This window comes from Podarcis erhardii (assembly GCF_964252035.2).
Source record: "Podarcis erhardii genome assembly, chromosome: 1".
NCBI lineage: Eukaryota > Metazoa > Chordata > Lepidosauria > Squamata > Lacertidae > Podarcis > Podarcis erhardii.
The window spans coordinates 138541555-138553823 of record NC_138497.1 but is presented as its reverse complement, the minus strand read 5'-3'; the positions used below and the strand labels follow the sequence as shown (position 1 = coordinate 138553823).

At 43.9% G+C, this 12269-nt stretch overlaps 1 long non-coding RNA gene across 1 annotated transcript; it reads left to right on the top strand.

Annotated features, from left to right (window-relative positions):
- The first annotated feature begins 226 nt into the window (after window positions 1-226).
- On the top strand, window positions 227-11414 carry LOC309335614. Its single transcript, XR_014153598.1, has 3 exons — window positions 227-267; window positions 6353-6428; window positions 10842-11414. It is a non-coding gene; the product is annotated as an uncharacterized lncRNA (long non-coding RNA).
- The last annotated feature ends 855 nt before the right edge of the window (window positions 11415-12269 follow it).

Below are 12269 nucleotides of genomic sequence, written 5' to 3'. Positions count from 1 at the left end.
ATGCCCAGCTCCCTTAGCCGTTCCTCATAAGGCATCGTTTCCAGGCCTTTGACCATTTTGGCTGTCCTCCTCTGGACACGTTCCAGTTTGTCAGTGTCCTTCTTGAACTGTGGTGCCCAGAACTGGACACAGTACTCCAGGTGAGGTCTGACCAGAGCAGAATACAGTGGCACTATTACTTCCCTTGATCTAGCCCAGAATTGCATTGGCTTGCTCAATGGGAGCTCATGCTCAATGGGAGAAGAAAACCTCCTCCAGAATCCCCAGGTACGGTACCATCTTGCATGAAATTCAGCTTATGTTTCAGGAGGACCATGTCAGCAAGCAATACACTGCAGGATGCCCGAGAATCCCACGGAAAACTCCAGCCAATTATTGGCAACGTACAGGGCTGGCCCAAGACATTTTTGCCCTGATATCCCTCCCCTGCCAGGGAGAAGGGGTGGGTGAAGATCTACATCAGGAACATGGATGGAATCAAGATCTACATTGGGATCTACACTGTGCCCCTCTGGATTCTGCCACCTGAGGTGGTTGCCTCCCCTTGCCTCATGAGTGGGCCAGCCCTGATAACACAGTTGGCATTCATTGGATCTGTATCCAATCCAATACCTGCTGTCTCTCCTACTGCACCCTTGACATTGGTGGAGGGCACCTTGAGATCCATGAGGAATGAGGCCACAGCTCTTGGATGAGTGTCCAAATGCACTTTTAATAAGAAGGGCAGCTTACATTCACATTAGTGCTCCAATCCCATTCCCCAACAAACCCACCATTCACACAACCCTTCTGTCCATGAGGACCATTGTGAGCAGAGCAGGCTGTGCAACAGCTTCCCTTTGCAGAAGAACCAGAATTCTGTCCGCATTGTGTTCTGATAGAAGCATGACTTTCTCAGTATTGTGCCATGCTCAATATTGTGCCATGCTCAGTCCAGGCTGCGTGTCTGTATATCAGGCCCACTTGACGGAGACTCAGTTAGCTGGATAGGCTACGTCTAAACATGTGCAAGACGCTCTTGAGAAATTACCCGGGATGATCCATTTACCTCTTTTGTCAGCTGTGAATTTCCAAAGGCTCCAGCAGAATTTGGCCCACACTCTTCAGCTATTATCACAATATTCACAGCTTGATATTCAAAGTCCTCAGACTATGGCCATTTTAATAACAGTTGGAGAATCAGGGCAAACAGTACCACATGGGGAAAACCAGACCAATATCACTGGCTGGATATTACAATTGTCATGGTTCTTCCCACTTGATCACCCCTCTTCCATGTCTTTTCTGAATTCCAGTATTACTGGAGCAGCAGGATTGAACCACCAAGGAATGCTAATCACACTCCTTTTGTGACATAACAATTGCTCATTAGCCCTTTGTGCTGCCTATGAAAGAAACATTTATTGCAATTGAATCAGCAGGTCATTAAATCCATCCTGTGAAAAACCACAAATCTGTGAATACAGATTTCAACATGAATTCAACACGGCACACTTACACACATCCTGAACTTATCTTTTGCTACAAGAGAGTCCTTCACCCCTTGTTCTCTGGTCAGATTTTAATATCAAGGGTGGGGTACGGGGAAAATTCCACACACAGAAGCAACTATCTCCTTTCCATCCCCCTCCTCCCCCAATGAAGAAATTAATTAAATGATGTCATGCTTGATTTTATCTGATTTGGAAGCAATTCATCACTCTTTTGCTAGTTCTATTAGTCCAGGCGATCAGCATGTTAATTCATTTGTGAGAATAAGCTCAAGGGTAATTACAGCGGGGAAACTTAATGCCTAAACGTGTTAATGTCTGTAATCAGAACTATTTTCTCAGTGCGGAACAATTGTTAGACAATTACAGTTGGATATGATTGCCCTGGTAGACAACAGAGGCCATGTCAAGAGGGAGATATCAGAGGCTTGTTTTGCAAGTACAGTATTATAAGCAAGCTCATTTTCCTGAAGCCTCTTTTGTCTGGCTCCTGCCAATCTGTCTTCTTTCCTGAAACACTGCACTGTTAATCATGTTGAAAAGTTACCAACTTTTCTCTTTCTTCTTGTGAGGACAGGGAAGGGGCATAAAGGAAATCACTTGCTCCTGTAAATGTCACCAAGTTTTGCTGGGTTGAGAGGTACCACCTGTGTGATAAGATGCTCCTAATTTTCTGCAGATCCTAATAAGCAATCAGCGTTGCTTACCGGTAAATAGGAATGGATAAGCAAAGTGGACTACTTTTTTTAAGAAAAAAGGAGAGGTTTCTTTTTTTTTTAAGATAATTTTTATTAATTTTACAACATAAACAAAAAACAAACAAACATAACACGACTTCCCCAAACCTCCCCTTTACTGCATCCTTATTTTAAAATTTTTTTAGCAATCCTTCATCCCTTTTTATATTTAATTCTCTTTAAAGCTTTTTTTTAAAAAAATTCAATTTTTACAGCTGTAATTCTTTATATCCAATCCCTTGACATCTTAACATTCCGAAATTTTGCAACAATTTTTAAGATAGATTTTGAATTTTTTCCAGTCTTCTTCCACTGTCTCTCTCTTCTGGTCACGGATTCTGCCGGTCATCTCTGCCAGTCCCATAAATTCAGTCACCTTGGTCTGCCATTCTTCCAGAGTAGGTACTTCTTTAGTCTTCCAATACTTCGCCAAAAGAATTCTTGCTGCTGTTGTTGCGTACATAAAGAATGTTCTATCTTTCTTTGGAACCATTTGACCCACCATGCCCAAGAGAAAAGCCTCTGGTTTCTTTATAAATGTCCACTTAAGGATTTTCTTAATTTCATTATAGATCATTTCCCAGTAGGCCTTAATCTTCGGGCAGGTCCACCAAAGATGATAAAAAGTTCCTTCGCCTTCATTACACTTCCAGCAATTGTTATTGGGCAAATGATATATCTTTGCAAGCTTGACTGGGGTCATGTACCACCTATAGATCATTTTCATTATATTCTCTTTCAAGGCACTACATGCCGTAAATTTAATACCTGTGGTCCATAACTGCTCCCAGTCAGCAAACATAATATCATGACCAACATCTTGTGCCCACTTAATCATAGCTGATTTAACCGTTTCATCCTGTGTGTTCCATTTTAGCAGCAAATTATACATTCTAGACAAATTCTTAGTATTGGGTAATAGCAATTCTGTTTCTAACTTTGACCTCTCCTTCTGAAATCCTAGTTTCCTGTCCTGCTTAAAGGTTTCATTAATCTGGTAATAATGTAACCAGTCTCGGACTTTAGGTTTCAATTTCTCAAAACTCTGTAGTTTCAGGTTTTCACCATCATATTCTATAATTTCACAATATTTTGGCCAATCTGAGTCCATGTTCAGTCTTTTTACCGCCTTGGCTTCCATTGGTGACAACCACCTGGGGGTTTTACTCTCTAACAAATCTTTATATCTATTCCATACATTATACAGTGCTTTCCTGACAATATGGTTTTTGAAGTTTCTATGTACCTTTACCTTGTCATACCATAAATATGCATGCCAACCAAAGTTATTATCATAACCTTCCAGATCCAGAATATCTGTATTCTCAAGAAGTAGCCATGGTTTCAGCCAGCAGAAAGCTGCTGCTTCATAGTAAAGTTTTAAGTCCGGCAGGGCAAAGCCCCCTCTATCCTTTGCATCGGTCAGAATCTTAAATTTTATTCTGGGTTTTTTGCCCTGCCAGACAAATTTAGATATATCTTTCTGCCACTTCTTGAAACAATCCATCTTGTCTAAAATTTGCAATGTCTGGAACAGAAATAACAATCTCGGCAGTACATTCATCTTGATAACAGCAATTCGGCCTAACAAGGAAAGTCTCAGCCTAGACCATATATCGAAATCTTTCTTCACTTCCAACCAACATTTCTCATAATTATCTTTAAATAAGTTCACATTCTTAGATGTTAAGTTCACCCCCAGATATTTTACTCTTTTTGCAATTTCCAAACCGGTTTCTCTTTGAAAACTATCTTTTTCCCCCATCGTTAGATTTTTTTCCAAGACTTTTGTCTTATGTTTGTTTAATTTAAAACCTGCTACTTGACCAAATATTTCAATTAGTTCCAAAACTCTTTTTGTACTGGCTTCTGGCTGTTGTAGTGTCAAAACTAGATCATCTGCAAATGTTCTTAACTTATATTGTTTAGTTCCGACCTGGAAAAAAGGAGAGGTTTCATTCCCTCCTGCAGACCAAATGAAATGAAATAAATTAGCTATATGGCAGGAAGACTTTTATTTTGATACTTATATTGGGATCAAGCCAACTATGAGGAACGTTATGGGTTAGAGGTGATAGCAGAGATTATCAATTAAATGTGCTGACGAAGGGCAACCCATATTGAGAAATACCATTCAACCGCTCTCTTCCCCAACCCCTTTCTATGCCTCATAGAGGCTGCTGGAGGCTTAACGGAGGTGGTGATTCTGAGCTTGAGCTGTGCTACCTCAGACTGTCAGTTGGGTCTCCATACAAAATAAATGAATAAAATCCCACCATATAAAGAGTGGTCATCCTAAGGGAGAAGGCTAGGCCAGACCCCTTTTCCCTTTCATGCTAGGGGGTGCTTCTGTTTGGTCTGTTCCCAATTGTAAAGAATGATATGTTGTTGTTTTTTGCTATGTACAAGCATCCAGTGGCGTAGCGTGGGGGGTGCAGGGGGGGCCGGCCGCACCGGGCACATCTGGGGGGTTAGGGTTAGGGGGCACAAATCCACGGGTTAGGGAGCGCAAATCCACGGGTTAGGGGGTGCAAATTACTTGCCTTGCCCCGGGTGCTGACAACCCACGCTACGCCACTGCAAGCATCCCATCATGTTAGCCCACACTTGTAGTCGGAAATGGGACTAGCCAGGCCAGACCTTTGCCCTGTCTGGCTGACCCAACACCTGATTTATATTAAAGAATACAAAGTGTTCTCTGCCTGCATTCAGACTTCCTTTGGTATGGTCAGAAAGGCTCAGTGTGTTCACACCTTCCTGAAGCACCAACAGCAGTATGAGCCCCAATTTGACTGGTGTTTTCTTCTCCACCGTCCTATATTACGAGCCCTCAAGGTGTATCTCCACAGATTGTCCAGAGATTTCGTACATTTATTTACTTAAATATGACTGAACCCAGTCCACCCCAACTTTCCATATTTGGATAAGGTCTCTTGCATTGTCAGTGGCTGTGAAATCAAGGAGGCGGCTGGGCTCAGCAAAAGCTGGGGAACTAGTATCAGCCCATAGATGTGTACCACTAAATGCAGGCATTGCTGTTCAGTCCGGTGAGCATACTGATGCATTTCAGGAAGGCTGTGGCCGCCCAAACTAAAGAGGGCAGCTGAGTATGGCCCAGGCCCAGATAAGCCTTGCCAGATATATTTCCCCAAGATCCATTTTTTAAAAAAAAATCCTGAGATGATCCTGGCATAAAGGCCCTCCTCCGCTTCAGATCATTTTAAAATTATGAGGGAGCCTCTGCCACCAGATCAGCAGTGGTGCCCCTGCTGCAAAAGGACCAACCTTGACAATCTCTCATGGGGTGGTTTCATATTTATTGCAGTGGAGTGGGTTTGTCTGGGAAATGCAGAGGTTCCCTTTCAGGCAAGCCTGTGCCAATTAGGATGCACCAAGTGGACTGGAATCCATCGGTTCTGCCTCGTGGCCCACGGGGAGCTCTTCATTCCCAAGCAGGCAGCAAAACAAGGAAGTTGATTGAGCCTCTTTTGGCTCACCAAACATGGCTAGTGGGTGACAACAGCTGCAGGTCAGCTTTTAGAGGCAATGGTGACTCACCTTTGAACTTCGGCAGTTTGCCTCTTTGTCTCTCCTTACACAAATGAGAATAAAACAGGCTGCAGCTTTCTGGTCACATGAAAGTAGCATGTCTAATTCGTTTTCCTCTTTCGCCGTCAACAGGCTGTTTAATCTGCAGAAGAGCTTGCTTAGCATTTGCTAGCTGAACACAGTGTGACTGCATTTGGGAAGGACAAGAGGGGATTAGCAGGAGGAGATCCTGAGGGGTCTTCTGCTGCGCTAAACTAGTCACCCTTTCCTGCCTTTCCCTGTAGTGATCTCCCAGCTCAACCAGGCTGGCCAGCTGCCTTCTCTTTCATTCCAACTCAACCCAAAGGCTCTAGGGGTCTAGAAGGTGCATTGAGCTGAGTTAGTCTGGGAATACTGGGTATTTGCTACAAATACCCCGTATCCCACTGGTGTTTTAAGAAACCTATTTTCTGGCATTGGAAGAAAAGCCTCCAGCTGAAGGGGCCTCAATCTGGTGTTGAACACAAGGGTCTTATGGTCATGTGAAGCAAAACCAAATAATGCTTCCTTCTCCCTCCACCATTTTGTTTCCAACAGTCCCTCAGCCAGAGAAAAAGGAGAGGAGAAAAGTAGAGCCCGCAGTATGGGAATGACTGTCAAGGCCCAGGAGGAGGTGAGAATAAAGCATAGGGTACAAATCCCAAAATCTCTAGAGTTCAAATCCCCGCTCAGCCATGAAGCTCACTGGGTGAGCTTGGGGGCCAGCCACTGCTCCTCAGCCTTACCTACCTCACAGGCTTGTTGTAGGGATTAAAAGAGGAGGGGGAGAACCTTGTTAGCCCCCTTGATCTTCTTGGAGGAAACAGTGGGATAGAAATGCAACAAACAAACAGACATTTCCAGAGAGAGACAGGTGCCAGTTTTCCCCTGTGCAGGCCCATGCCAGATATCTTACTGCTTCCCCAAAGCTATTTTCCAAGACCAGATGAAGGCCAATGGTTGGTAAAAGAGCCTGGGGAGTATATGCAGTAGGAGACCGGGGGCTTAGGAAAGGTAAGGCATCCACCTTCTACTTGCTGATGCTATTTTGAAAATCCTGCTGCTGCTGCAGCTGATGCACACATTTAGGGAAATACAAGCATGACAGGTAATTCTGCCCACAGCGTGAATACTTTTGGAGCAGAGTGTAACTATTTCTCCTGGTTGTCCTTTTCAAGGACAGAACCCACCCTATGCTCCCCTGGTTGATGCCGTTTAGGGACAGAGCAGCAAGGAAGAACAATCCTTTGCTTCCCACTGAAACAGTGCAGAAGCGAAGCACTTCACTGCTAGAATGAATGTAGGAGTGAGCGGTTGTAGTTCGAAAAGGCACCTAAGGCTTAATCACTGTAGTATTTTTAAGAGCCTTATGCGCATGCTGCTTTCAAATTCTGATGTAAGACTAGAATATGCCCTCCTTGAATATTTGATATCTTGAACAATGCCTGGACCCTAATAAAATTCAAAATGTAATCAATTAAATCAATTAGAAGATTAAATTCTACCATGCTATGTGTACCGCTAGCAAAATTTACAAATCACATAATCAATGCAATCCATTAACACTGACAAAGGGTGGAGGTGATGGACTGGAAAATCTCCATCAAGGGCATTCAAAAGATGTAATTAAAAATACATTACACCCTGAATGCAAGGCTCCCTGCCCATTATGGCTGCCTCAAAGCACGAGGCTGCTGCTTCAGGCCTGCACATGGAGATTCCACACAGATAAGGATCACATCTCATTATAAAGGTTAGGTAGCTGATGCCAGCAGGGCACTGGGTAGATTCAAGTGCTGTGGACAAAGTCCTTGAGGTACCTTTGCACCATTGCAAAAAGCTGCCTGGAGAATCAGTCGTGTGCAGGGAAAAAAATCTTGAGCCTGGATGTAGTTCAAATCTGTCAAGTGTCTCTGGGCGCAAGTCCCTGGAATTGTTATAAATCTGGCCCATCCCAGCTTTCTCATCAGGACCTCTTTTAAGAGCAAGGGGTTTGTGAGCAGGGGATGAGCTGGAGTGCTAACAGGTGATGGAGGGCTGTCACTAAAGCTTCAGGAGTAAGTGAGTAGCAGGACAAGCTTGTGATGCCTACCAGGAGTGGGAATCAGGAACCAAGAGTAGAAACCACATTGAAAGGGAAGGGAGAAAAATATTTTGCCTTAATTTTTTTTTTTTGACGAAACAAAGGTGGCACTTAGCATAAAATTAATCTCACTACAATAGATAGACTATTGATGTGGTGATTAATCTACCATCTCATAGTCTGATTTTATGATGTTTAGATACATCTCAATTTGTGCAGAATGGATTTTCTTCATCCCACTCAATCTCAGAAGCTTAAAAGCAAGCAATAATACTCTTAAGAACTGGCAATATAACATTAAAATTAGTCAAATCAAATAATAATATTAATTTTATAAAGCAGCAGCAGCAGCAGCACAATCCAGCCTAAATAGAAAAAAAAGCTTGGATGTCCCCCAAATGCAACAATGGAGTAACCATTTCCACCACTAATAAAAGTCTGAGAAAAGTTGAAGAACAGGATCTGTAGGGGACACCCTTAGACAGGGCTTCTGGTGATGAGATTCACTAATTGGATCCTGCCCTTAATGTAGACTCAAATGCTTGTTTAACCTGATCATGGACCCTGAGCAGTGTAGAAACTCACCCATTGAGCCCTATTGTTGTGGCAATGCCATGCCATAGTACTCAGTAGAAGGCTGATCTCCACAGTCTTCAGCCATGTCTTCTCCAGCTCTCTCACTCTCCACATGGGGTGTGTGTGTGTGTGTGTGTGTGTGTGATTGTTTCTTGAGCCAGGTTTTACTCTTTCCCCATAAAATAATAGAAATGCAGTGCAAACATTATCCTATATATTTATTGCTTGTTGTTTGGCTTGTCTTGCACTGCACCTGGACTGCCTTGGGGGGCTGGGGTGGGGAGATGACTTTTCACGCTCTGTACACAGCAGCAGGTCAGCTACCCTTCTTCACCCAGTCTCCCAGACTCGGTCTCCTCTCCTTATTCCTTGGAGGGAACAGGGCATATCTAGCAATCGATAGGACAACCCAACTGTCAGAGTTGATATATCTTGCTAACAGGTCAAAGCCTAGAAAGGAATAAACATTTCTTAAGCACTTGATAGCCTCAGGATATGAAGTTTAGTTTACAGATCAATATATAGAAACAATATGTTAGGGTGACTTTGCATATGCATTTAAACACTCCAACATAATACACTGCAGTTAATCTAAAAGAGAAGTGTACTGGTTCTAGGGGTTGCTCTCGCCGATTCCCCCATCTGCCCCCCTTCTCCACTGGTGCTACGCTGATTTCCTTCCCCCAAAGATGGGCTGCTTCTCTCCCTCCTGGGACGCTCTCCGTAATCCCTCTGGGGCCTCCCTCTCCCTCTGGCTCCGATGGCAGTTCCCTGACAAGAAGCTTCCAACCTCTTCTTCACAGCCATGCCAAGAGGAGAGGAGGAGGGGGATGGAGAATTCAAGCTCATGGGAAGGCTTGATTTGGCTCACTCCCATCACTATAAATCATAGCTCATTGTGGCTTTCAAACAGAACCACTGTCTGGTGTCAAATAAAGGTACTACACAAGCCCAAATCAACTTGCTTTTTAATGGTGAAATACCTTCAACTGATACCATGCAGGCCTGCACTATGACACACGTCATGTGAACAATACCCTTATTAGAGCCAGTGCACAGCATTACCATAACACAATTGCCACCATCAAACTATATAGCTGGTAGGCCTCCTAAAAATGTTCGGTAATACAATTCTAAAAGTGCACCTTATGGCTGTGGTATGAGTTTCCAATACTACATCTTGGGGAAGAGCAGGAACTTGAGTGAGTGAACCCTCACCTCATCCATACCCAGAACCCTACTCATATTTTACATCTATCCCTCCATAACACAACAAGAGGGTCAACTGTTTCTTGGATCACTTGCTCAGTTAACAACCCTCCCAGGAGCCAGGTGGACTCACTCTGTAGGCATGTTTCCCAGCTTGAGGGAAGGGAAGTTGAGGTTTTGGAGAATATAACATGAGTAGATGAGAGGTGATCAAGCAGTCAAGTCCTGCTCATTCCTGGAAGATGGGGCAATGTGACCAGGCTCTGAATGGGAGGGCGGTTCAGGAGAAGACACCTTACCAGAAGAAAGAAAACCCTATCTATGCTCCCAGAGCTAGGACATACTAACAAAGTTAATTATATTTTAATTTTTGATTTAAACAAAAGCAGAAAGGGGAGAAAACTGAGGACACAATTTGCTTGTGTCTCATTTGAAGAGATGTTAACCACATTGGGTTAGATTCGGAGTATGCTAGTTGAAGTTAGTCCTAACTGCTGCAGTCCAGTTGATTCAATGGAAACTAAGTTCTACTAACTTTGCCTGGCTCCAACCCATAGACAGCAACCAGGTCTTTACTGTTGATATGCAGGATAGATGAGAGATTTCACAGCTCACTGCAAACTCATTGTGAATTAATAATGCAACTGACACACCGTTTAATCTCTGCCCCTGTAGAAATTAAAGTGTGGGTGGATTCAGCAACAGCAACCCATAACGATATAGAGTGCTATCCAACTGAAGGGAGAGTTAAGGCCATGTTCTAAGAGAAGACCCCCCCCCCCCAGAGAGACATGTGGGTGAGGCAGGGAGAGAGAATGGGTGGAAATTGCCTCCCTCCTCATTTGACTGATGCCTTGAGATTCTCATAGTATTAAACAAGAACAAAATATATTTGTTGGCGGTCATCAGCATTACAGGAGAAAACCTCTTGTGTGGCAAGATCCAAAGGCGCACTCTCTCTGGGTGGGTGTGTTGCTACAATTCAGTTCCTTGTATTTGCAGGCTCAGGCTTTGCATTAATCGCGGCAGATGGTGGTACTGCAAATGTTTCAGCACTTGTGTCAACTGCCACATGCAATGGCTCCATGATTATCTAAATGATGTTTGAATAGTGTGGGTACAATCCACAACCACCAGAAATCCCATTGATTCTGAGGCATGTCCATGCTTACCTTTCAGGTCTCCTTCAAAAGAAGTGGAAAAAATAGCAGACAGAAAAAAGCAGCTCCCACAAGACTCTCCTCAGCAAGCTTCCTGGCCCGCTTAGAGGCAGTATGTCCTTTTCCTTTTTTGTGGCCTGGCAAGGCTGCGCCGCTTTTTGCCATAGGGAGGTGCCAGATCCCCATCACTCCTCCAACTCTTCTTCTAACCTGAGGGCTCTCAAGGCCTTGGGATTCCTTTCCTGAGAGGACAACTCTTTTTGCAGTGTCCCTGCTCCTTACTGTAGGCACACTGTTTGGGCCCTAGGGGTTTTTCCACAGAAAGGGTCGCCTATTGCGAACCTTGGGCTGAGCCCCCCCTCTGGACATCCTTTGTCTTGAAATGCTGCCGCCCTCAAGTGGGTCTGCCTTTTCTCTGCTTCCTTTACTTCCACATCATCTCTCTGTCTCCATACCTTTGTAGCAATCTCTACTAATTCAGCAACCCCAATTTATGAGTGCTTAAACAGACAAAGAACTGAACTTGTAACAACACACCGCATGTGTCACACATTATATATATTAAGGATTAAATAGAAGTTGCTGTTTGTCAGGTGATTAAAGGAGCAGCTGAATGAACAACAATGGCAAGTGAAATGATGTCATCTAGACAATGAAGTGACAATGGCCACAGCAATGGAGATACATCTTGGACATATCCTGTAATGGGGAGGGAAAACAGTTTTTTTTTAAAAGAGAAATTGTATCAAATTAAATTAACTTGGTTTAATTTGTAAAATCAATAATAAACAATTGGCCAAAAAAAGAGGACTTTCCCCTTTAACTCTCCAAAGTCATGGCCACAGAATGCAAAATTTCCTCAAGTGGGCGGGTGTTGCCCCTCCAAGAGGCTCTAAGTGCTAATAATGCCATAATTTACGTATACAGTCCCTTTGGTGCCACGGACCTGTATAGCTGGAAGGACCAGAATCCTCCCTTCTTAGAGGACCCCAAAAACATTAATAGTCCATTTCGATCTATTGGATGCCTCCCCCTACTTGGGAGGACATGCATAACCTTTTGGATATGCTTTTTAGATGTGTTTTTGACTACTTCTGAGAAGACCCCAGCCTCATGCCACAGGGGCAAATGTTGCCCAACTAACTGAAGGTCACCCTGAGGTCCCCCCGGCAGGAACACGAGGATGGGAAGTGGGGACAGTGAAAGGACAAGCAAAGGCAAAGGTGTATTTTCAGGATGTTTTAGGAGGAATGAGGAAGGTGATAAAGAAGGTAAATAAGCTGTCGAAGGTTCATTAACTGGTGCCTAATGTCTGGATGGGATGCAGGTGGTGCTGTGGGTTAAACCACAGAGCCTAGGACTTGCCGATCAGAAGGTCGGCGGTTCGAATCCCCATGATGGGGTGAGCCCCTGTTGCTCGGTCCCTGCTCCTGCCAACCTAGCAGTT